At 41.0% G+C, this 24,866-nt stretch overlaps 1 protein-coding gene across 6 annotated transcripts in view; it reads left to right on the forward strand.

Annotated features, from left to right (window-relative positions):
* Positions 1 to 24,288: 24,288 nt before the first annotated feature.
* Positions 24,289 to 24,866, forward strand: part of GALNT1 (polypeptide N-acetylgalactosaminyltransferase 1) — a 121,073-nt gene continuing 120,495 nt past the window's right edge. For 5 of the 6 annotated variants that reach the window (XM_072732204.1, XM_072732200.1, XM_072732202.1 and 2 more), the window contains exon 1: positions 24,614 to 24,736. The gene's annotated coding sequence lies outside the window, so the exon portion shown is untranslated. Of the gene's footprint in view, positions 24,368 to 24,613; positions 24,737 to 24,866 lie in introns of those variants that run through there. The other variant, XM_072732206.1, reaches the window with a different exon arrangement.

Here is a 24,866-nt window from a genome sequence, read left to right on the forward strand (position 1 = left end):
GAGAGCCAAGAAAGCCACTTCTCGACCTGGAATACCAGGGGCATGGTGCATACCTACATCTGAGGCTCAATCAGACCAACAGAGAAAATATAGAATCTACTCCCTCTTGTGCCCCCTCACTGCTAAACTATTTAAATGATAACTAACAGCAGAATACTGGGAGACAGGATAGCAACAAATGTTCCAAAAGACCCTCTTAGATGGGTGGCACAAAGGGAAGATCTAAAGCTCAGACTTGAACAGGCATTGCTCTGATAAAGCAACTCTCATCCTTTCTTTTTTTTTTTTTTAAGATTTTATTTATTTATTCATGAGAGACACAGAGAGAGGCAGAGACATAGGCAGAGGGAGAAGCAGGATCCCTGTGGGGAGCCTGATGCAGGACTCGATCCCAGGACCCTGGGTACATGCCCTGAGCTGAAGGCAGACACTCGACCACTGAGCCACCCAGGTGCCCCAAGCAACCCTCATCCTAAACCAAAGTGTCCTTACTGGAATTTGAAGCCTATGGCATACAGAAGGTAACCACAGCCACTCCTCATCTCAAACCCAGTCCAACGTTTGTCTGTCAACATCACCTCAAAAGCTACATACTAAAGGTCTTACTGAAGGAAAGATGTGCCATTGCCAGGCATAAATATGATGACCTCAATCTTTTTGTCCTACACAAGATGGCCAGCTTCCACTAAAACATTATGAGGCATACAAGGGGTTATGAAGAAACATACTCCCAAGAGACAAAGCAATGATCATAACCAGACTCAGATATGACACAGAAGTTGGAAGAGATAAGACATTTAAAATAACTCTGATTAATAAGTGATTAATGGAAAAGGTTGGCAACATACAAGATGGGATGACTAATATCAGCAAAGAGATGAAAACTATAACAAACTAAGAAATAATCAGATAGAGGGGTGTCTAGGCAGCTCAGTCAGTTAAGTGCCTTTGGCTCAGGTCATGACCCTGAGATCCTGGGATCAAGCCCCACATCGGGCTCCCTGTTCAGTGGGGAGTCTGCTCCTCCCTCTCCCTCTGCTTGTTTTCTCTTTCCTTTTATCAAATAAATAAAATATTTTTTAAAAATCAGATAGAAATCCTAGAAAGGAAAACCACAGTAGTAACTGGCTTATCAGTAGACTCAACACCACTGAGGAAATAATGAGTATGATTGAAACTAGGTTAATAGAAATTTCTAAACCAAAATACAAATAGAAAAGAAGAGGGGTGCCTGGGTGGCTCAGTCAATTGGGCGTCTGACTTCAGGTTAGGTCATGATCTCAGAGGTCCTGGGCTCAAACTTTGATTTGAGCTCCACACTCGGTGGGCAGTCTACTTGTCTCTCTGCCCCTTCCCCCACTTGTGCACACATGTGGACACACTCTCTCTCAAATAAAATCTTAAAAAAAGAGTGTGTATATTGAGGGGGAGAAAGGGAGGGTGGGACCAGAACATTCAAGGAACTGTGGGACAATATCAAGCACTCTGATACATGCATAATTGGAATTCCAGAATGAAAAGAGAGATGGAATGGGGTAGAAGAAATATATGAATAGATAAAAATTGCCTGAGAATTTTCCAAAATTAATGACTAACACTAAATCACAGATTCCAGAAGCTCAGTGAACACCAGAATAGATGGATATAAAGCAAAACACATACACAGGTATATCATATTCAAATTACTGAAAACAGAAACAAAAGGGAAAATCTTGAAGGTAACTAGAGAGAAAGAAACATTACATACAAAGGAACAAAGATAAGAGTTGACAGCAGATTCCTTATAAAAAAATAAGACAATGGCATCACATCTCTAAAGGGCTGAAAGAAACTTTCAACTCAGAATATCCTTTTTTTTTTAAAGATTATATTCATTTATTCATGAGAGACACACAGAGAAAGAGAGACAGAGACACAGGCAGAGGGAGAAGCAGGCTCCACACAGTGAGCCTGATGTGGGACTCAATCCCGGGACTCTAGGATCATGCCCTGAGCTGAAGGCAGACGCTTGACCACTGAGCCACCCAGGCATCCCAAACTCAGAATATCCTAAGCTCAGCAAGAATATCTGTGGGGGAAAAAAAGGAGAAATAAATTCTTTCTCAGACAACCACACACTGAAGAAATTCACTGCCAGCAGATCCAGTTTACAAGAAATAGTAAAGGGAAGTTCTTCAGACAAAAAAAAAAAAAGAAAGAAAGAAAGAAAAAAAAAATATAAATATCAGACTGAAAACTAGATCTACACCAACAAATGAGGAGAAATAGAAATTGAATAAAGTAAAGCAAGATTTTTCTTTTTCCATATTTTTAATTACTCTGAGACATAACCTATTGCCTAAAGCAAAAGAGTAGTAAAGTATTACAAAATATGTAATTTTAAGTAAATGTAAAAATAAAAATGTATGACTATGACAGCAATAGCAGAAAGACTGGGAGGAAGAAATCGAAAATACATGATCGTAAAGCCATTATCCTAAACGTGAAGCACTGTAGATATTGCAAGATACATTCTGATTAATTTAAAAGACATATTGTAAACCCCAGGGCAAACACTAAAAATTTTTTTAAGGAGATGTTACAGGATTTCTTTAGTGCTCAAGGTTCTTGGGATTCTTGGTTACGCTGCTCTGAAGAATGAAGAGGTAGACCAGATGGAAGAGTGGCAGGTAGCAAAGCAAAGGGTTATCAAGCAAGAGTAAAGTTATTGAATGATAAAATACAAAGCTCCTGAAAAGGGAGGGGACCCAAGAGGGTAGCCACCAGAGTTTCTAAGTCTAGAGGTTTTTATAGGCTTGTTGGTGGGCTGTTTTAATCTGATTAACCCTCCCTGTGCCTGTCATCCAATCAGGTTTTTGTCATCTATCTATCAGGTGGGAAAGGGTGGAGGGCTCCTTCCAGGGTGGCGTAAAATCCTTTTAAGGTTGGTTTCCTCTGGGGAGGCTTGTCCCTGTCTGCCTTTCTTCCAACTATCCTTCATCAGAAGTATACAAAATAATTATAGTGGAGATAAAATGGAATCATAAAGAATGTTTAAATTACCAGAGAGAAGGCAGGAAAAGAGAGAAAAGGAAACAAAGAATAGGTGGAAAAGATCAGCTAGCAAGATGGTAGGATTTAACCCAATTGCATATTAATAATCACATTAAATGTGCTTAGATGGAGAAAGATAAAACATGTAAATAGGAAGTGAAAGGAAGTTGCCATAGCTGTATTAACACAGACAAAATAGACTGCCGAGCAAGGATTGTTATTAGGGACTGAGAGAGGTATTACGTCAGAGAAGGGGTAGATTTTCCACGGGTATGTAGCAATCCTAAATGGGGGTGCGGCTAACAAAAGACATCTGACTTCCATGGAACAAAAACTGTTAGAGCTGAAAGGACAGTCATGTTGACAATTGTAGTGGAAACTTCAACTTTCTTCCTTCTTGGTAATTGATAGGACAAAGAGACAGGAGAGCCATAAAGAGAAAAAAAGATCTAGGGCACCTGGGGGGCCCAGTGAATTAAGTGTCTGCCTTCGGCTCAGGTCATTGTCCTGGGGTCCTGTGATCAAGCCCCACTTGGGGTTCCTTCTCTGCTTCTCCTCCCTCTGTCCTCTGCCCCCTCCCCTGGTTCATTCCCTCTGTATCTCAAATAATAAATAAAATCTAATTCATATTTTTCTCCTTCTTTCCATATGATTCCCCTCCACCGCCCATCCCAGTCTAGAAGTGTTTAGGTTTCCCTCGTTAACTCTCAGGTTCTGAGAGGTCATGATAATAGTCCTCCATGAGATAAAGGACTCCATGTGAGTCCTTTTCATCTGTTTGGCCATTTATTTGGTTGGCCCATGTAATCCAGGGATACAGATTCTTCCCTTCTGTTTCCTTGTTCTGTTTTCTGGAATTCCTATTAGCAGATGTTGGATTCTTATAATAGGCTTCTGATTTTCTCATCTTATCCCTCCTACCTGATTTCTACATCTTTACCTTTTAATCCTACCTTCTTGAAGATTTTTTTAACATTACCTTCTATGTGTTCTATTAAATTCATATGTCACAGTTGTACTATATTTTAAAATTCCAAATGCTCTTTCTTGTTCTCTAGCTATTCTTCTTTTTCAGAGACTCTTGTTTTTATTTCAGAGTGAAATGTCCTCTTTTATCTTTTGGAGGATGGTATTTACAATTTTTTGTTTACATTTTCTACTAATTTCTTTGTTGTCTCTTCTTTGGGTTCCCTTTCTTCCCTCCTATTTGTTTTGCAATCTGACTCATTTTGGGGCCTTCCTCAAATATCTGATAGTCTTGATTGGAAGGGACTACTTATATTCAAAAACTAAAATTTCAAAGTACATGAAATTTCAAAGTACATGAAGGCTTGGGGTGATAGAGCCCTTTTTTTTGATAGAGGCCTTTCTGTAAGTTACTCTCAAAGGTTTCTAGAAGTTTCTAGAAGCATTGGGGGAAGGCATTCCAACTCCAGATGAGACTCCATCAATGAGGGAGGAGTTATGGTGATGGGCCCAACCAAAGAATGTTGGGAACTATTCTTATTTTGCCTTCTGTACATGATAATCACTTGGTTTATCAGGGTGACCTTGGCCCAGAGTCTAGAGGAACAAGCCACTAGTTCCACATCTGAACTATTGATTGAGTTGCCATCTTTCCTCTCCTCCCTGCCATCTGGGTATCCAGGTCCCAGCCTGCAGGTCTGGAGGGTCCAGATCTGATCTGGCCTTCCCAGTGCTCGCTTCTGCAGCACATATACTGATCTGGCCTTCCCAAAATCTAGTTACTGACAAGAGCTGTCATTGACTGGGATCCCACTGGCATGAGAGGCACACCTACTGTCCGAGGCTTTTTGGAATACTAGTAACAGAAGCCCAGATACTATAAAATTAAGCAAGAAAATTTGGGCTACAGTAAATAATCTATGACAAGGCAGGATCGAGCAGGCCTCACCTCAGAGACAGCAGCAAAGTGTTCTCTTTCCATTTGTTTTTTTTTAAAGATTTTATAAGTTATTCATGAGACACACACACACACACACACACACACACACAGAGGCAGAGACATAAACAGGCTCCATGCAGGGAAGGGAGACCGATGTGGGACTCTATCCTGGGACTCCAGGACCATGCCCTCAGCCAAAGGCAGAGGCTCAACCGGTGAGCCACCCAGGCGTCCCTCTTTTCACTTGTATGTCGGCTTCTGCCTATAAGTGGCTCTTATTCTCTCGTACTACTGCATATGCTCTGGGAAGTTATCTAAGACATTGTTAACAAACTAGGAGCTATACAAGTGTATGGAGGATAGTATTTCATTTTAAAAGATAAAAGGCTGACTGTGTAACACATCTGAGAGTTTTCATCTCCTTGGACCTTTAGTGACAATAAGCAAAGAATAAATGACTTCAGGAGGGAAAGCCAGAGTAGAGCGGAATGCTGTCTGCAGGGACCTTTGATCTTAGTCGGCCCAGGCAAGCTTTGAAATGAGCTGTGTAACTCCCAATCCTTGGAAATATTCTGAAACAGAGGCGATTTACTATACTGCACCTGAATAAACAAAGAGTCATGAGGTTGTTTCCTCACTTCCTCTGCATCAAAAGCCCATTTCCTTCTTAAAGGGATACTCGTGTTTCTGCATTCATATTTTCCCAGCCAAGAAAACTATTTACTATTATTCTGATGCCACTTAGGAGAAGAGGTAAATTTCCTAGAAGTAATATACACTCCAAAAAGAAAGAAACTAGGAAATTTAAGATTCTGAGGAAGGGTATAGAAATAAAATTTGACTTAAAATATTGTTGACTAAGTCGGTACGGCTCACAACTCTTGATCTTGGAGTTGTGAGTTCAAGCTCCACACTGGGTGTAGGGATTACTTAAAAAAAATCTTAGGGGCAGCCCTGGTGGCCCAGCGGTTTAGCACTGCCTTCTGCAGGAGTATGATCTTGGAGACCCGGAATCGAGTCCCACGTCAGGCTCCCTGCACAGAGCCTGCTTCTCCTTCTGCCTGTCTCTCTCTCTCTCTCTCTCTCTCTCTGTCATGAATAAATAAATAAAATCTTTTTTAAAAATCTTCAAAAAACTATAGTTGACTAGAACAAAAAGGTAGCAGAGAAGAAAGAGAAAGTGATCAACCAGTGTAGTGCTAGAGAAACCCAATTGAATGAGATGGATAGATGAATGAATAGATCATACATAGATGGTTAAATAGATAGATAGATCGATAGATAGATAGATAAATAGACAAGTTAATAGATAAGTTTCCTGATTACCAGTGACATTAAGTAACTATTTCTCAGCCATTTTTATACATTCTTTTGTGAATTTTCCGAGTTACCTTTTGTTTTCTTTTCTTTTTTCTTTTTTTTTTTACCTTTTGTTTTCAATGCCAAGATCAGTAAAAGGGACTATAAATAACTGTTCAGGAAGAGGCAAGAGAAGGGAGAATGAATAATAGATGCGATGTGGCAGATGATATGGATAAGCAGACTCTTTAACACTTATTTTGCTTTACTCCTCTATTTCTTTTTTTCTTTAGATTTTATTTATTTGAGAGAGAGAGAACATAGGTGGGCAGAGGGCCAGAGGAAGAGGGAGAAGCAGACTCCCCTCTGAGTGTGGAGCCTGATGCAGGGCTCAACCCCAGGACCCTAAGATCATGACCTGAGCCAAAATCAGACACTTGACCAACTGAGCCATCCAGGAGCCCCAGTCCTCTATTTCATAGAGAAAAATCTTGAAGCTAAAAGGAAGAAAGGCAACCCTATGTATAGGAAGAAATAGCAGATCCATAAGACAAATTGGGGAGTAAGGAAGAGACCTAGTGATTCACCAACAACTATTTTCCTCTTCTTTCTTGGGAACCTCTAAGTTTTAGCTAGATATAGAGTGACCAACTTTCCTGTTTGCAAAAAACTGAGAAGGTTCCCAGGAGGCAGGGCATTCAGTGCTAGAACTGGAAAAGATCCAGGTGAGCCAGGATAAGTTTGTCACCCTAGGTAGCCCCCTTTGCTATTTGAGATGAAAATGATCACTTCCTAGCCTCTCTTTCAGCTAGATGTGGCTCTGTGATTATTACTAATGAAATAAAAGCAAAGATGATTTCTGCCTTTTGAGTTGTTCACATTAAAAGAAGAGCATGCCCTTCCCTTCCTTCCTTTTTGTCTTCCCACTAGCTCAAATGAACAAAAGAGAAGAAGAAGGTTAAAGCCATCCTAAACTGTGAGATGAAAGCCTCCTATTAAGAATGCAAGAGCAGGGATCCCTGGGTGGCGCAGCGGTTTAGCGCCTGCCTTTGGCCCAGGGCGCGATCCTGGAGACCCGGGATCGAATCCCACATCGGGCTCCCGGTGCATGGAGCCTGCTTCTCCCTCTGCCTATGTCTCTGCCTCTCTCTCTCACTGTGTGCCTATCATAAATAAATAAAAAAAAAAAATTTAAAAAAAAAAAAAAAAAAAAAAAAGAATGCAAGAGCAACAGGAGAGGAGAATGCAGAGCCCCCTGATTATTATGAAGCTGCCTTAACAACCAGAGATACCTACCCAACTTTTATGTGAGAGAGAAATAAACTTCGATTTTGCTTAAGCCCCTGTGTTTTTTAGGCCTCCTTTTATAGCTGCCTACCTAGTATAAGAACTTAACCAAATAAGCTAAATGACTTCAGTGGGTTTAAATGATTTTTTGACCTACAAAAGAGAGAAGAAGGCACGGTCCATAAACCCTAAACTGGTTAGTTTGATGACAATCATGGGTCATTTTCTGGAGTGGATTAATAAAAGGACCTTGGTGAGTCGCTTTAAAAGATAGCAGAGATTGCTAGGCTCAACATGGTTGCCCCAAGAACAGGTCTTGTTGAACTTGTCTTGGTTTCATTCTTTTGAGATGGTTGCTATACTGGTAGGTAGGGAAGAGCATGTACTTGTGACAAGGTTACTGACAAGAACATACATGTCATCCATGCAGACTTGTTCTGGGTACAAGTACAGCTAGGTGGATTAATAACTGGTTGACTAGTCATATCCAAAGGGTATTGAGCAATGCATCCACATCAACTTGGAAGGAAATTTCAAGACATTGATCTAGCTAAATATTTTAAGTGATTTGGAGTGATAGATAGCAAAGTGCTCATCAAATTGGCAAATGACAAGGAAAAGAATAAATACGGATGAAGCCAGAATCAAGACTAAAAGGTTTTGTTGGCTAGAGTGACAGGATGAAACTAACAAAGCTAGGTGATAAATGTGTGTTTATGCACTCAGATTTTTTTTTAATGCATCTAATAAGAAATGGGGGACATGTGAATGAGCGTTATTTGTGGAAAAGAATTGGAATGATTTAGGTGGCAGTTTAAAATGAGTAGATGGACAAAGCTGGGGCCACTCTGACTGACTGCCTTAATGGAGTGACAGGATCTGCCACAGAGGGTGGGAGGGAGGGCACAACTCTGCGAGCAATGTTCAAAGCAGCAGTTCTCATACTACAATGTGAAAGATATAGAGGCACAGCTTAAAGAGGTGAAGGAGACACAAAACTGACCTCAAACATTGGACGGCTATCCTGGGGCACTTTAACTTTCCACACCATGACCCTAGTCTCTCACTCTGATGCTCACACTTCCCTTCTCTGTTTTATCTGACTATCCACCTGCTCTTGACCTTCAGCTTGGCACTCTGTTCCTGCTGCTTATCTATCTATCTATCTATCTATCTATCTATCTATCTATCTATCATCTATCTATCTATCTATCATCTATTTTAAGATTTATTTATTTGTTTGTTTATTTATTTATTTATTTATTTATTTATTTATTTATTTTAGAGAGTGGAGAGGGGCAAATGGAGAGGGAAAGAATCCAAGCAGACTCTACCCTAAGCACTGAGCACTGAGTCCAGTGCAGGGCATGATCTCACAAGCTTGAGATCATGAACTGAGCCAAAACTGAGAGTCCAATGCACTTCACCACCCAGGCACCCCAGATCTTCACAAGTTCATTCTTCCTGCTGCTCTCTGCTTTGGGAACATTCTCTTTCTGACCCAAGACTTTGACATCAAAGAGTTAGAATGGCCACATGAGTGGAGGAGCCAAGGGTGAGCAGTGGGAATGGTTATGCCCCAAGCACTTCCTCTTAAGGTGTCTTTTTAGATTGTGAGATGCATTCAAAAGGTAGTCAAAAGTAGCAACTTTCGGGGTCCCTGGGTGGCGCAGCGGTTTAGCGCCTGCCTTTGGCCCAGGGCGCGATCCTGGAGACCCGGGATTGAATCCCACGTCGGGCTCCTGGTGCATGGAGCCTGCTTTTCCCTCTGCTTGTGTCTCTGCCTCTCTCTGTGATGACTATCATAAATAAATAAATAAATAAATAAATAAATAAAAATTTAAAAAAAAGTAGCAACTTTCTAATATGTTCTTTTCTCTGAATTGTAGAAGTTGTTGTGCTTCTGAGGACTAATGGGTAATATAGGGCAGTATGATGAACTATATACCTTAAATAGCTCTCCCAAAGAAACAACTAAAACTGCTGAATACAATAAAAACATGTATTTATAAAAGCATCATTGAAATTGCAGCAAAAAATGCCTCCCAAGCCAAAAATGAAATGAAAGTTGAAATCTGGATAGGAAAAACATCCCTGAGTTTGGCTTTCACCTTGAGGCCATCTGCCCAACCCTTGTGACCTTGAGCTTTCCTTTGGTAGCCCCTCAGGGTACAAAAATCAGAAGCTAAAGTCCAAGGCTTGCCCCAAGTGTGGAATCTAGAGTGATACCCTCCATAAAGCTGGGTACCCCAAGGATTATAGACCAATGTAAAGAAAATGACAAATAAATTTGCTCTGATGATAATGACAACAGGGAAACTTGCTATAGGGACTTTAGCATTAGATGGAGCTGGGAAAATCTGCCCTGGTAACATGTAATCCTCAGAAGGCCCCATACAAGTTTTGATCTCAATTCCAACTACCTACCAGGTTTTAAAAACCTCAGTCTAAAAGGTTAAAGTAATCCTGGGCACCTAGAGAAGCAAGCCAAATCTCTTATGAAAGAACATCTCTGAAAGTCAGGTCTTAAGGAATTTCCATAGATTAAGTTCCAAAGCACAGGAGTTCTCTGGCAAGTATTATATTATATTATATAATATATATATGAAATATATATATAAAATATATATATATATACATGAAAACAAGACAACATGAGTGAGAGCAGACAGCAGATTCAATTTGTAAAAATTTGCATTGGTTAGAATTATAAGATACTAAATATAAAATAAATTTGCTGGGATTGCCTGGGTGGCTCAGCGGTTGAGCATCTGCCTTTGGCTGGATCCCAGAGTCCTGGGATCAAGTTCTGCATCGGGCTCCCCACATGGAGTCTGCTTCTGCCTCTGCCTATGTCTCTGCCTCTCTCTCTCTGTCTCTCATGAATAAATAAATTCTTAAAAAAAAAAAAGGAGGAAATTTGAATAGAGCTATAAGAAGTAAGGTGATTAAACGAGCAATAATAAAAAAATTCTTTCCATGAAGCAAAAACTCAAGCCCACATGGCTTCACTAGTGAATTCTACTAAACATCAAGAAAGAATTAACACCAATCTTTTACAAACTCTTCCCAAAAAATAGAACAGATGGGTCTACTTTCCAACTCGTTCTATGAGGCCATTATTACCCTGATACCATTAGACATAGACATCATGAGAAAACTACAGATCAAAATCCCTTATGAATATAGACTCAAATATAATCATCAAAATACTGGCAAACTGAATTAAGCAGCATATAAAAAGGATTGTACACCATGACAAATGGGATTTATCACAGGAATGCAAGGTTGTTTTAATATATGAAAACCAATCAATTCAATAAACTGTTAGCGAAATAAGGGACAAAACCACATGATCATCTCAATAGAAATAGAAAAGCATTTGACAAAATCCAATAGCATTTCACTGAAAAACATTCAACAAACTAGAGATACAAGAAAAAATCCTCAATTTGTTAAAAGCCATCTATAAAAAGTATACAGCCAATGACATACTTAAGGATAAAATATTGGATGTCTGGGATCAGGAAAAAGTTACTTCTTTTTAACATAGTACTGAGAGTTATAGCCAGGGCAATTAAGCAAGAGAAAGAAAGACAAGGCATCCAAATTGGAAAGGAAAAAGTAAAACTCTCTCTTTTCACAAATGACATGATCTTATTTGGAGAAAATCCTAAGGCATTCACATAGACAACAGACATACAAATATTAAAACTAATAAACAGGGGCACCTGGGTGGCTCAATGGTTGAATGCCTGCCTTTGGCTCAGGTCATGACCAGAGGGTCCTTGGTTTAAGTCCCACATCAGCTTCCTGTGGGGAGCCTGCTTCTCCCTCTTGCCTATGTCTCTGCCTCTCTCTCTCTGTGTCTCTCATGAATAAATAAATAAAAGTCTTTAAAAAAATAAAACTAATAAACACATTTGTCAAGATTGCAAGATACAGTATCAATATATAATATCAATTATATTTCTATACATGAACAAAAAATATCTGAAAATTAAGTTAAAATCACATATACAAAGGCATCAAAAAGAATAAAGTACTTAGAAATAAATTTAATGAAGGAAGTGCAAGACTTCTACACTAAAACTATATAGAACATTACCAAAAGACGTTAAAGGAGACGTACATAAATGGAAAGATGTCCCTTGATCATCACATTGGAGGTTAGGATTTCAACATGTCAATTGGAGGGGGGGCACAAATATTCAGTCCATCATAGGAACCAACAGAAGAAAGAATAATCTCTTCAGAAGATAATTCTAGGACAACTGGATATCCACATGCAAAAGAATGACATTGGACTCTGGTCTCACACCATGTTTATAAATAAACTTGGAGGATGCCTTTTCCTTTTTAAGATTTTATTTTTGGGGTGCCTGGGTGGCTCAGCAGTTAAGCATCTGCCTTCGGCTCAGGGTGTGATCCTGGAGTCCCAGGATCGAGTCCTACATCCGGTTCCCTGTGAAGAGTTTGCTTCTCCCTCTGCCTATGTCTCTGCCTCTCTCTCAGTCTGTGTCTCTCATGAATAAATAAATAAATCTTTAAAAAAATATATTTTATTTTTAAGCAATCTCTACAACTTGGGGCTCAAATTCACAACCCTGAGATCAGGAGTCACATGTGCTACCAAATGAGCCAGCCAGGTGCCTCTGGATATAAGACCCTTTTCAGATATACGATTTACATTTTCTCCATTCTGTGGGTTATCTTTTCACTTTCTTGATGGTGTCCATTGAAGCACATTTTTTTTTTTTTAAGTTTTGATGAAGTCTATTTATCTACTCTTTCTGTTGTCACTTGTGATTTTCATGCCATATCCAGGAAACTATTGCCTAATCCAAGGTCATAAAGACTTGCTCCTATGTTTTCTTCTAAGAATTTTATATAACTTTTACATTTAGGTCTTAGATCCATTCTGAGTTCCCTTTTTTTTTTTTTTTAAGATTTTATTTATCTATCTATTTGAGAGAAAAAGAGGGTACATGTGAGTGGGTAGAGGGGCAGAGGGAGAGAGAGAGCATCCCAAGCAGACTCTGGGCTGAGCACAAAGCCGGGTGCAGGGCTTGATCTCAGGAGATCATGATCTGAGACGAAATCAAGAATTGGACACTTAGCCACTGAGCCACCCAGACACCCCCCAAGTTAATTTTTTTTAAAAGATTTTAGATTTTTTTAATGATTCTAAATAAAATATACTCGGTTTTAAAGGCAAAGTTGTGCAGATTTAAAAAATCTACTTATGTTTCATTTTCAAAAGATGTACCTGAAACAGAGAGTTGAAAATGGAAAGATACCAAAGGCAGAAAATTAGGTAGTGTAACTATATTAACATCAGAAAAAATAGATGTTAAGGTAAAACTGAGGGACACAGATTTTCCTGTCAATGTAAAGAAGGAATTTCCTGGGGAGTCAAACAAAAGTGGAATGAGTGACCTCTGGAATCACTGAATTCCCCATTCCTTGAGAAATTCACCTCTGAGGCAATGACCATTTGATCGGTGGGTCACGGGAGGACATTAAAACACAGAAAGGATGGGACTTAATGACCATATAGTTCCTCTCTAGCCTGAAATCCTAATATTTTATATCTCATTTTTCCGTTGTCTTTCAAATTCCTGTTGTCTTTCAAATTGTTTCATCTTCTCCTGGCCAGATGATTTTCTGATTAGTCATGCATCAGAAGGAAACTGACATTCCCATTTCATTAGGAAGCCTCAGCTTTAATTTTTAATTTTTATTATTATTTTTAAAGATTTTACTTATTTATTCATGAGAGACCCAGAGAGAGAGGCAGAGACACAGACAGAGGGAGAAGCAGGCTCCATGCAGGGAGCCCGACGTGGGACTCGGTCCCGGCATCCCGGGATCACGCCCTGGGCCGAAGGCAGATGCTCAACCGCTGAGCCAGCCAGGCGTCCCACTGAGCCACCCAGGTTCCCAGGAAGCCTCAGCTTTAAAGTAGCAAGTCTTATGCACGTGTGTGTATGTAACGGGGTGGTTTCTGTGTGTGGTAGAATGTATATGTACCCACCTGTCCGCTAATAGGACTTCAATTTCCTCTGCTTTAAAATTTGTCTTCTGACCATTTGAGAAAACCTCCCAAAGGAAAATTTTTATGCCATTATCATCTAACTAAGCCAACAACAGTTAGTAGTCAGAGTTACTAACAGATAACCCAAGAAAGATAAACACTGGAAGACCTTCAGAACAAGACAATCTCTCTCAAGGGTGGGGTGGGTGGCAACCACTTGGCAATGGCTTTCAACTGTTATTTTGCAATACGGATCCTCGGGTTTTAACTACCAGATCAAGATCTATCAGAAAAAAATCTCAAAGAATTTTTTGCAAAGTCTCCGGGGCTGGGAGTGGAGAGAGCCAGCTCGACCTGCTCCAAAATATTCCAAGGGTGGGATCCAGAGAGTTGTATTTCTCCCAAGCATCTCCAGACGATTCTGAATCACGCTAGGATTGAGAAACATGAATTGAAGGTATCTCAAGGCCTTTGCATAAACAAAGTAAGCTCTTCTCCCAGGCTTTTAAATACCAACTATTCTAGAATATTACTTGGTTGTTTTCTTTTAATGGAGACACACAGATTATAAAAACATTTGGAGGTAGTATTCTCACTTTATTCATTTTGGGGGGGGAGGGGAACCATCTCAGGTCTTTATTTTCAGTCATATTTCATTTATTCTTGTCTACTTTAAGAGGAGTAATGTCATTACTGTGATGGCAGGAATCTGGCCTTCATGGTCTAAGTGATCTAGAAATGTACCCACAACAAAAAGACAAAAATGCCCACGGTTTCATTTTCTTTGCTGGTATGGATACCTAGGTAAGGGAATGTGGGTTCTAGAACCCTAACAGAAAGTATAATAAAAATCTCAAGAGGACAAACCGAGGTAGCGAAAGCTCATTGTAGATGTGATCAAGTTGTAGCACAAGCCAAAAAGAGGAAATGAAAATAATTTCAACTTCTATAGTCATTTGCTAAATAAGTGGCCTGTCATATGATTTGAAATTATTTATTTATTTAAAAGATTTAATTTATTTATTCATGAGAGAGACACACACACACACACAAAGAGAGAAAGAAAAAGAGAGGCAGAGACACAGGCAGAGGGAGAAGCAGGCTCCATGCAGGGAGCCCGACATGGGACTTGATCCCAGGTCTCCAGGATCAGGCCCTGGGCTGAAGGTGGTGCTAAACCACTGAGCCACCTAGGGCTCCCCTGAAATGTTTATTTTAAATTATTTTTTAATGACAGTAATAGGGATGGATTAGTAGAAAAGGTAACTAAATTTTAGCAAAAAGAGGCAACAGAGCAAGGGAATGGCTGACAGATTTAATATTTTTACCAGAAGGTCCAAAAATAAACAGACTTTACTAAATACAATCTCATCAGACACAAAATAAGTATCTGAATCCAACTTGGCTCATTATGAATTCATTATGTAAGAGCCATTTAAGAATTCATTCTTCAGCCAGACTGCAAGTGTTCTCCTATAGATTAAAGCTCTCTGAGAAATAATTGTGTTCCTCTTATATGTACCCCATACGTCTTCAGCACTGCTGACCATGTAATAGGATATCAAAAATGCCTCTTGGCTAAATAATTGAAAGCTTTTCAAAAAGCATTCTCTGTGAACTCACACATCCTAATGAAATTTCAGCACACCAAGTTAAAGAGAAAGCTCTTAAAAGCTTCCTGAGAGCAAAAACAACTCATTTGCCGAGAAAGGAATCATATTGGCTTTCAGATTCTCTAGCTATAGGTTGGTATACAATGGAACAATGCCTTCAAAATGTGAACAGAAAGTGGCTTGGAACACAGAATTCTAAACCTAGCCAATTTATCAGTCTGCAAGTCAGACTGAATGAACTCAATATTTACCTCCCTTTCTGGGAAAAAAAATCACCTGAGTATATGCTCTAAGAAAATGAAAATAGAAATCAAAAAAAGATGAAGATATGGAATCCAAGAAATAATGGCCACAACTCAAACAAAAAGAATCCCTAGGCTGTTGGCTGGGCAGCAGGTATAAAAGCAATTGGTTCAAAGTAAAATACATAGTTAGAAGACTTGCAGACGAATGTGTCTGATAAGAAAATGGATTTGCTTCAACAAATAATATGATTTAAGAGTTGTATGAACTTAGTGATAGAGTGAAGGTGACTTTTTCCTCTGTCAATGAGAAAAAAGTAAGGCAAACAGAAACTCCCTGAAAAATGAAAACCTCTACAACGAAATCATGCCCTCTATAAAACTAATCATATGTAGCATGATTCTGAATAGCATATAGAGTATAATGAGTGATAAACCATTCAATCTTGGTATTGGAAATATTCATTTTGGAGCTATACATATTTAGGAAAAGGCTTCCATTTCTGTCTTCTTTTTCTTAAAGTAGGCTTGTAGAGCCCAACATGGGGCTTGAACTCATGACCCTGAGATTAAGACTTGAGGTGAGATCAAGAGTTGAACACCCAACCAACTCAGCCAGCCAGGCAACTCCATTTCCTTCCTTACAAGTCCAACTACGTCTCTTGATTCTGCAGAAAATAGTATCTACAACAATTAAAGTATTTTAATTGTTCCTTAATGGATTTTAGTTTTTCTGCATCAGCTTGTATACAGCACATAGAAGACTTGATTATAGTTCGAAAACAGAAGGGAAATATTATGAAACTTCATAATGCATGTGTTTTGAGATAGGAAAGAGAAGATATGAAAGGGGATGAAGTGTAAGGGTGTATATATCCTCATTTTTAATAATGAGGACTTAAAGATATTCTCTAAATTTGAATACTTTAAGCACTATCCAAAGTTGAATGACGGAGAAAGTATTTCTCTCTATAAAGTAATAAAGTAGAACTACTTATAATACAACTAACAAAATCTTGAGAAAAGGAGGGAGTCAGAGGTGGTGTTAATGAGCTCAATTCCTTATCTTTGATAAATGGGAATCAATAGAAACTTTTGTGGGATAGATTGGATCATTGTTCCCAACTTTCTGCTCCTCCTTTGTAATAGATTATACATCTATACTCTTTGTCCATATGATTTTTTGCTGTGCCTTCTGGTAGGGCACATACAGTGTCATTCCTACCCGCATTGACTCTGAGCTTGGCCATATGAATGGCTGCTTTTCTTTATCTATGGCCCTCTGCCATGGAAAGAGCACACTCCAGTGATAGACATTGCTTTAACCCAAGACTCCAAATTAGAGAACACATAGAGCCAAGCCTTGCCAAGTCCAGCACAATGGCAGCCAATGGTTTGTGAGCTTGCAATAAGTGTTTATGATAAGCAACAACCTGGGAATTGTTTGTATGACAGCATAAACTAACAAACACAGTCTGAAAAATTGGAACTGTAAGTATACTATTTTAGAGTTAGGAGAGTTATTCACTGGGAGAGGTAGGGATGGCAACCACCAAACAAATTAAAGGTAGTTAACTCTGGGAATGCTGTTGGGGGATAGAATTTAAGCTTTTGCTTCATATCTTCCATCTTATTTGAATTTTGTATCCTATGTATGTACTACTTTTGTATTCAACATGTACAAAGTACAGGGTTAATCATCCAGGAGGTGATAGGGGCCTTAAACACAGAAAACATCATAGCAACAATATGATGAGGCAGCTAATTTGTGCTGGGGGGAAAATGCTACAGATAATGAAGTTATAGGAATTTAGAAAAAAGATCAATCTGATTGAAGGAGTTGTAGGAGGTAGGCAAAATTGCACTGGAATGGCATCCTTAGGGATTAAGATAGGTGGAGGAAAGTAGGCAAGGAAGCAAATAGTATAACAAATGTGGGGAGGAGGGAACAGTGAGGTGGGTGGTGTGACTAGAGCAGAGGCTTCTGGGTGAACCGTGGCCAAGAGGGCTGGGATAGGTGGAAATGGGACTTCCTGGCTGTTGTGTATAGACAGAGAGTGGAAGAGGCCAAGCAAGTGTATTTTATAAATTTCTAAAAGCCAGTCATGGCTGGAAAAATTCTGTAGTCTTCTCAACTCTGTGCTATTTAACATGTTTTCTTTCATTGGGTCTTCCTAAATTCCATCTAACCATACCATGAATTCCTATGCATTCATAGTTAAGATTGTGTCTTCTTACTCCATGGTACCTCTTTGAGGCCCAGACCCATCATCGTCTCTTCCATTTCAGGTTTATGCCATTTGATTTCTTTTTAAGTAATGACTGCCCAAATCTGCTGCCAACTGAGACTTGCTTCTATTGTCCTTGATGATTTTTGTCCCTAAACTTAGGTTTTCCTTCTATCTTGACTCCTGCTTTTCTTAAAAATTTAAAAAGTGTATATAGATCACTTTCTGACTCTTTCTAAAGTTTATTTATTTAAGTAATTTCTACACCCAGCATGGTGCTCCAACTCATGACTGGAAGATCAAGAGTCACATGTTCTTCCGACCCAACCAGCCAGGTGCCCCTGACATTTTTATCTTTAGTTTCTTAGGTTCATTTTCATTTTCAACTTCTTAGTTCCTTTTTTGCCATCATTGGCTGTATGTCCAAATGGTGTATCCTGAACCTTATCTGTGCAAGACCTATTCCACCTGTGGTGCTTTGGGCTCTCGCTCTCTCAACCTTTTCATTCCTCCATTCTTACTGACCTCAGACTCCACTGAGTCACTGATCTACCAGTTCCCAGCATTTCCCGCATTTGTTTCCATATAATAAACATTGTAGCCCATAGAAATGTCCCTAGTGTATGAGTGGAATTCCCAGTAAGCTTGCAGTAAATCTTCCCTTTCCTCTCTGACTCAAGAAAGCCTATTGGAACACAAGAATGTGGGGATGACATTTTTATAGGAATGGTCTGCAATCTGCTCTAATTTGTGTTTTAAAACTTTATTCTCAACTTCTGGTTCAAGAACAAGATGGAATAGTGAATGGAGTATTTTCCCACTAAAGAGCTAAAAGCCCTGGACGTTGTATATATATATAAAGAGAAGACTCTGAAAGGTAGGGAAAAGAAAGCAATTTACTAAGGACCCTGGGATTTGAGGAATGACAGGGAAATGTGTTCTCTGAGTTTTCTTTTGCTTCATATAACCTGGTCTAAATGCTGGAGAAGCTGGCAACCTGGAAACACCATGGGAACAGATTTTTTAAAACAACAACCAAAAAAACCCCCCAAAAAATGAAAGCCAAGAAATGCCTACTCTTGCTAGCTAAAGAACCAGGAAAGAGGCAACCTAGAAAACTTTTGCACAGTAACTACTCAATTTTAGCCAACCTCTGCAGAAAAAAAAATGCAACCTCACCCCATCCCAGTCAGCAAAGGCTGACTAGAGAGCCGGCACTTTCCCTTTCACCCTGTTGTTACAGGGCACCCCTAGTCACTCGTCTACCCTGCCCCTCTGGCTGGGGCAGTGTCAGAGGAGACCAAGTGGGGAGCCAGGACTTTCATCTTGGCCTAGGTGGTAGAGTGATTAGCACAAAACAGAACAAAATGACCCATGTACATACGAGGGCATTATGCTGAGTAAAAAAAAGCCAGCCTCAAAAGGTCACATCCTATGATTCCATTTATATAACATTCTTGAAATGACAACATTATAGAAATGGAAAACAGTGGTGGTCAGGGATTCGAGACAGCGGGGTGGGGTAGGGTAGGTGTGACTCTGAGGGGATAGTATGAGGAAGATCTTTATGATGGAATAGTTCTGTGCATTGATCCTGATAGTTGGTATAGGGACCTGCACAAATGATAAAATGGCACAGAACTCTACACACCCATCATATCTGTGTCAGTTTCCTGGTTTTGATTTTAAGCTATAGTTTAATTTATAGTTCTTTTTTTTAAGATTTTATTTATTTATTAGAGACAGAGAGGGAGAGAGAGAGAGAGAGAGAGAGAGAGAGAGAGGCAGAGACACAGGCAGAGGGAGAAGCAGGCTCCAGGCAGGGAGCCCAACGTGGGACTCTCTCCTGATCCCGGGTCTCCAGGATCACGCCCTGGGCTGAAGGCAGTGCTAAACCGCTAAGCCACCGGGGCTGCCCAAATTTATAATTCTTTTTATGTTATAGATGTAACCATTTTTTTTAAAAGACATTATTTATTTATTTGACATACACAGAGAGTACAAGCAGGGGGAGTGGCAGGCAAAAGGAGAGGGAGAAGCAGGCTCCCAGTGGAGCAGAAAGCCCTCAGGGCTGGATCCCAGGACCTGAAGGCAGCTGCTCAATGACTTAACCACCCAGGCACCCCAGATGTAACCACTCTTGATCTCAGGCAATGAGTTGGAGCTCCAGGTTGAGAGTAGAACTTTATTTATTTTTTTTTAAATCTTTTTTTTTAAATTTTTATTTATTTATGATAGTCACACACAGAGAGAGAGAGGCAGAGACATAGGCAGAGGGAGAAGCAGGCTCCATGCACCGGGAGCCCGACGTGGGATTCGATCCCGCTTCTCCAGGATGGCGCCCTGGGCCAAAGGCAGGCGCTAAACCGCTGCGCCACCCAGGGTTCCCTAGAACTTACTTTAAAAAAGAAAAGAAAAGAAAAAAAGAAAAGAAAAGAAAAGAAAAGAAAAGAAAAGAAAAGAAAAGAAAAGAAAAGAAAAAGATGTAACCAAAGGGGGGAAATGGATAAAGATTACAAAGGACCTCTCTGTACAATTTTTAAAACTTCCCATGAATCTATAATTATTTCAAAATGAAAAGTTTAAATAAAGTGTCATCCTCCAATTTTCACGGTTCTGATAGTCGTTAATGTTACAATCCAAATTTTTGAAGCTCTCTGCCTTCTGGGGACATGCTGGAATTGACTGCATTTTCCTGCTCCTTTGGAAGTTAGAAGTGGCAAGGGGTTTGATCTGGTCATTGAAATGCATGCATAAAAGAGACGCTTGGAGAGGAAGTGTAGAGACTATGGGAAATCCACCACGTGTGGAGAGGAAAGAGGGGCACCCAGGTTCCTGAGGCTTCAAGCCCAAGGCAAGGCAGCCAGGTCAAAAAGGCCTTCGGTGGGAAAAGCAAAAGAAGGAGTAAAAAAATCATAAAACGATAGCGTTTATACGTTCTGCATAATTACCACCTACTTCATGTCATTTGACTCCTGTGTGGGCTTGTGTTTGCCTATCCCTCTTTCAATGTCACCTTCTTCTGTTCTTCCCCATCCTGTCATGATGTTTGACACACACTTCTGTGTAACAGATCCCCTCCCTCCTCCTCCCACCCACCACATGGGCTCAATTATTCTTGGGCAGTTTACTCTGCTTTAGGCAATCTCCCACATCTCCCCATTACAATGAGTCCATGGAGGTGCTAGTCTCCCTCTTCCTAGCTAATTGGAAACAAACAACCAGTCCTAATTCACAACTTAAGAGAATATTAGCATTATTCAAATAACAAGGAGGGTCTGATAGAAACAATATACTGAGCTAATCATTCACTCAACGGAGCAGCTCCCCTGGTGTGCTTCTGGTGTGTGTGTTGGGGGGGGGGGGCTTGGGGAGAAGAAGTCACGGCAGGTGGACTAGTGCACATAGATTAGTCACTTTATGTCTCTACTAATTAATCTTCTAAAGGCTAATTTCTTCCACGGTAAAATCATAGAAATAATGAAAACCCCATAAGATCATGAAAAAAAAATCCTAAGTCAAACCATTATCCAGCCCAAAGGTAATGCTCCCCCTGACGCACGCATCTCCACAACTGGAAGAAGCCGGTAAATCTGGAGCAGGGACTGACCGGAAACGTGAATAAAATTGAGAGATTATGTCAATGTCCTAACCTTGGATTCCCCAGTCTGAGCCTTAACACCCTCCTTGTTGTAAGATACCCAGTTCTTTCTTGCTCTCAAGGATGTTTACCTTTTTCTACTTCAATTTCCAATTCTTTTTTTTTTTTTTTTTTTTTTTTTAGATTTTATTTATTTATTCATGAGAGACAAGAGAGGCAGAGACATAGGCAGAGGGAGAAGGAGGCTCCCTGTGGGGAGTCCAATGCAGGACTCCATCCCAGGAGGCAGATGCTCAATCACTGAGCCTCCCAGGTGGCACCCAATTCTTTTAGTGGGTAAAGTGAAGATACATTTTGAATGAATAAGAGTGGGTAGATGGAGGCTGTTGAAGGGTTATTGTCTTGGTTATAGAATCAATTGCAAAAAGCACCTTTTGTTACATTGTATGATGCAAACGATACAATTTTCTATTTGTTTTAAAAGTTCTTTTATTGTGAAGAACTTGTTGCAACCAGATAAGGTACTATTATCCTGGGCTACTTTGTGGCACACAGATTTACCCCCCTATGTTCTGAGGTAATATTTACATACCATAAAATTAATGAATTCCAAATGCACAGTTCAAAGATTTTTAGTAAATCTATACAATTGTGCAACCATTACTACAATCTGCTTTTAGAAATTTCCATCACTCCAAAAATGATCCCTTGTTTCTCTTTGCTTTCACTTCCCCTCCCCACCCCTAGACCTGGGCAACCAGTCAAACTGCATAGATTTGTCTTTTCTAGATGTTTCATAGAAATGGAATCATACAATATGTTAGCTTAATGTTTCTGAGGTTCCTCTGTGTTGTATCTTTTTTATTTTTAAAAATATTTTATTTATTTATTCATGAGAGACACAGAGAGAGGCAGAGACATAGAAGGATTAAGCAGGTTCCTTGCAGGGAGCTCGATGAGGGACTTGATCCCTGGACCAGGGATCATGCCCTGAGTTGAAGGCAGACGCTCAACGGCTAAGCCATCCAGGTGTTCCTGTATCTTTTTAAAATAGCATTAAAAAAAAAAAAAAAAGATTTATTTATTTATGATAGAGAGAGAGAGAGAGAGGCAGAGACACAGGCAGAGGGAGAAGCAGGCTCCATGCAGGGAGCCCGACGCGGGACTCGGGGTTCGGGTCTCAGGACTCGATCCCCGGACTCCAGGATCGCGCATACACGCGCAGGTGTGGGGGTGTGGGTGTGGTGGGGGTGTGAGTGAGGTTGGGGCACAGAGAGAGAGAGGGAGATGCAGATCATGACCTGAGCCTAAGGCTTACACTTAACGGACTGAACCACCCAGGGGCCCCTCTATTGTATTTTCTACGAATATCTCATTCCATTTTATTGCTGAATGGCATTCCATAGTATGGATATACCACCTTTTGCTTATCCATTCATCAGTTGCTGGACATTTGGATTGTTTCCACTTTTTGGGTATTATGAATAATGCTGCTGGTGAATTCTTCTGTACAATTTGCCAAATGGGCATGTTTTCAATATTCTTTGGTGTATACCTAGGAAATGGAATTGTTGGGTCATATGGCACTTTTCTGTATAGCTTTTTGAGAAACTAATGAACTTTTCCAAAGTGACTGCACTATTTCACATTCCCATCTGCGGTGTAGGAAGGTTCTAATTTCTTTCTCCTTATCAACACTTGTCATTGTCAGTCCTCTTTATTATAGCCGTTAATGTGGGTGTGAAGAGCTTTCTCACTGTGGTTCTGATTTGCCTTTCAGTTTGCATCTTTTCATGCTATTGTTGACTACTGAAACATTTTCTTTGGTTGTCTATTCAACTCTTTTTGCCCCTTTAAATTGGATTATTAGTTTTATTGAGTTGTAAGAGTTCTTTATACGTTGTTTTATTTTTTTTTTTAATTTTTAAAAATTTATTTATGATAGTCACAGAGAGAGAGAGAGAAAGGCAGAGACACAGGCGGAGGGAGAAGCAGGCTCCATGCACCGGGAACCTGATGTGGGATTCGATCCCGGGTCTCCAGGATCGCGCCCTGGGCCAAAGGCAGGCGCCAAACCGCTGCGCCACCCAGGGATCCCCCGTTGTTTTATTTTTTAAAAAACCTTTTATCTTTTTATTTTTAAAGATTTTTATTTATATTTATTCATGAGAGACACAGACACAGGCAGAGGGAGATGCAGGTTCCATGCAGGGAGCCCGACGTGGGACTGGATCCCGGGTCTCCAGGTCAGGCTCTGGTCTGAAGGCGGCGCTAAACCGCAGAGCCATCTGGGCTGCCCCAAAGCTTTTATCTTTTTAAAAAGACTTTATTTATTTGAGAGAAAGAGCACAAGTAGGAGGAATGGGAGGCAGAGGGAGCGGGAGAAGCAGGGAGCCCAATGTTGAGCTGGATCCCAGGGCCCTGGAATCATGACTTAAGCCAAAGGCCTACCTTTGAACCACTCAGGTGCCCCTCTTTATATATTCTAAATACAAGTCCTTGTCAGATACATTTTTTGCAAGTCTTTCCCCCCCGTAAATATAGTATTTAATTTTTAAAATAATATCTTTAAGAGATCCAAACTTCAAAGTGAGATTTCCTTTAGGGAGGCTTCCCAGGCCCACCAGGATTTTGCCTTGTTTCAAAAGAATCGTAGAAGTACTTTTAAAAGGCAACTTTTAAAAAATTTTAGAATACCTGGAAAATGTAGATAAGCAGGAAACAAGGTAGTTCCAGAGATAATCTTCGGTAACATCTTTTTGCTTAAAGCCTTTTGGTTCTGTGCCATACACGGCATTTATTAAAAATAAAAAGGGGGGGGCATTTATTATTTTATTTATTCATGAGAGAGAGAGAGAGAGAGAGGCAGAGACACAGGCAGAGGGAGAAGCGGGCTCCATGCAGGGAGCCCGACGTGGGACTCGATCCCGGGTGTCCAGGATCAGGCCCTGGGCTGCAGGCGGCGCTAAACCGCTGGGCCACCCGGGCTGCCCTGGGGGGCTCTTTAAAAAATAGCATCAACATTAATCCCTAATCATTCCAGCTCCTGGATGGCAGGCAAGATACAAAGCCCTCTGGATGACGGAAAAGCAGAGCATGAATCCAGGGAACCAGCTCTCGGGTACGCCTCGTGTGAGCGACGGAGCCGCAGCTGGGGTCCTCCAGGGGAAGGCCGCTGGGCGCAGGGCGAGGCCCGAGGGGGGCGCTCCCCCGGGGCCCCTCTCGGAGCGGCGGGCAGGAGGAGTCTTCCCCGGACAAGCCCCACTCCGCAGGGGGCCGCGGCGGCTTTGTCCCCCGAGGCCCGGCGCCTCTTCCGGCGGTGCGGGTCGGCGGCCTCGCGTCTCGCCGCCCAGCCGGGTCGGGGGCTCCTGCGTCCCGGGCGCCTGGCGCAGGGCTCGGAAGGGCCGCACGCCCCGCAGCTGCGCGCGGGCGCACCCGGGGCAGGAGCAGCCTGGCGCTCGCTCGGGGTCGGCAGAGGCTCCTCGGCGCGGTGAGGGCACCTCCGTTCCCGCCCAGCCCGGCTCCGGCTCGACGTGAGAGGCCCGAGTCTCCTCGGAGTCGCCGCGGTGGCCCCTTTGTCCGCGCGCAGGTTGAGGCGGAGGCCGCCGGGGCGGGCCGGC

Source organism: Vulpes vulpes, chromosome 13, assembly GCF_048418805.1.
Source record: "Vulpes vulpes isolate BD-2025 chromosome 13, VulVul3, whole genome shotgun sequence".
Taxonomy (NCBI): domain Eukaryota; kingdom Metazoa; phylum Chordata; class Mammalia; order Carnivora; family Canidae; genus Vulpes; species Vulpes vulpes.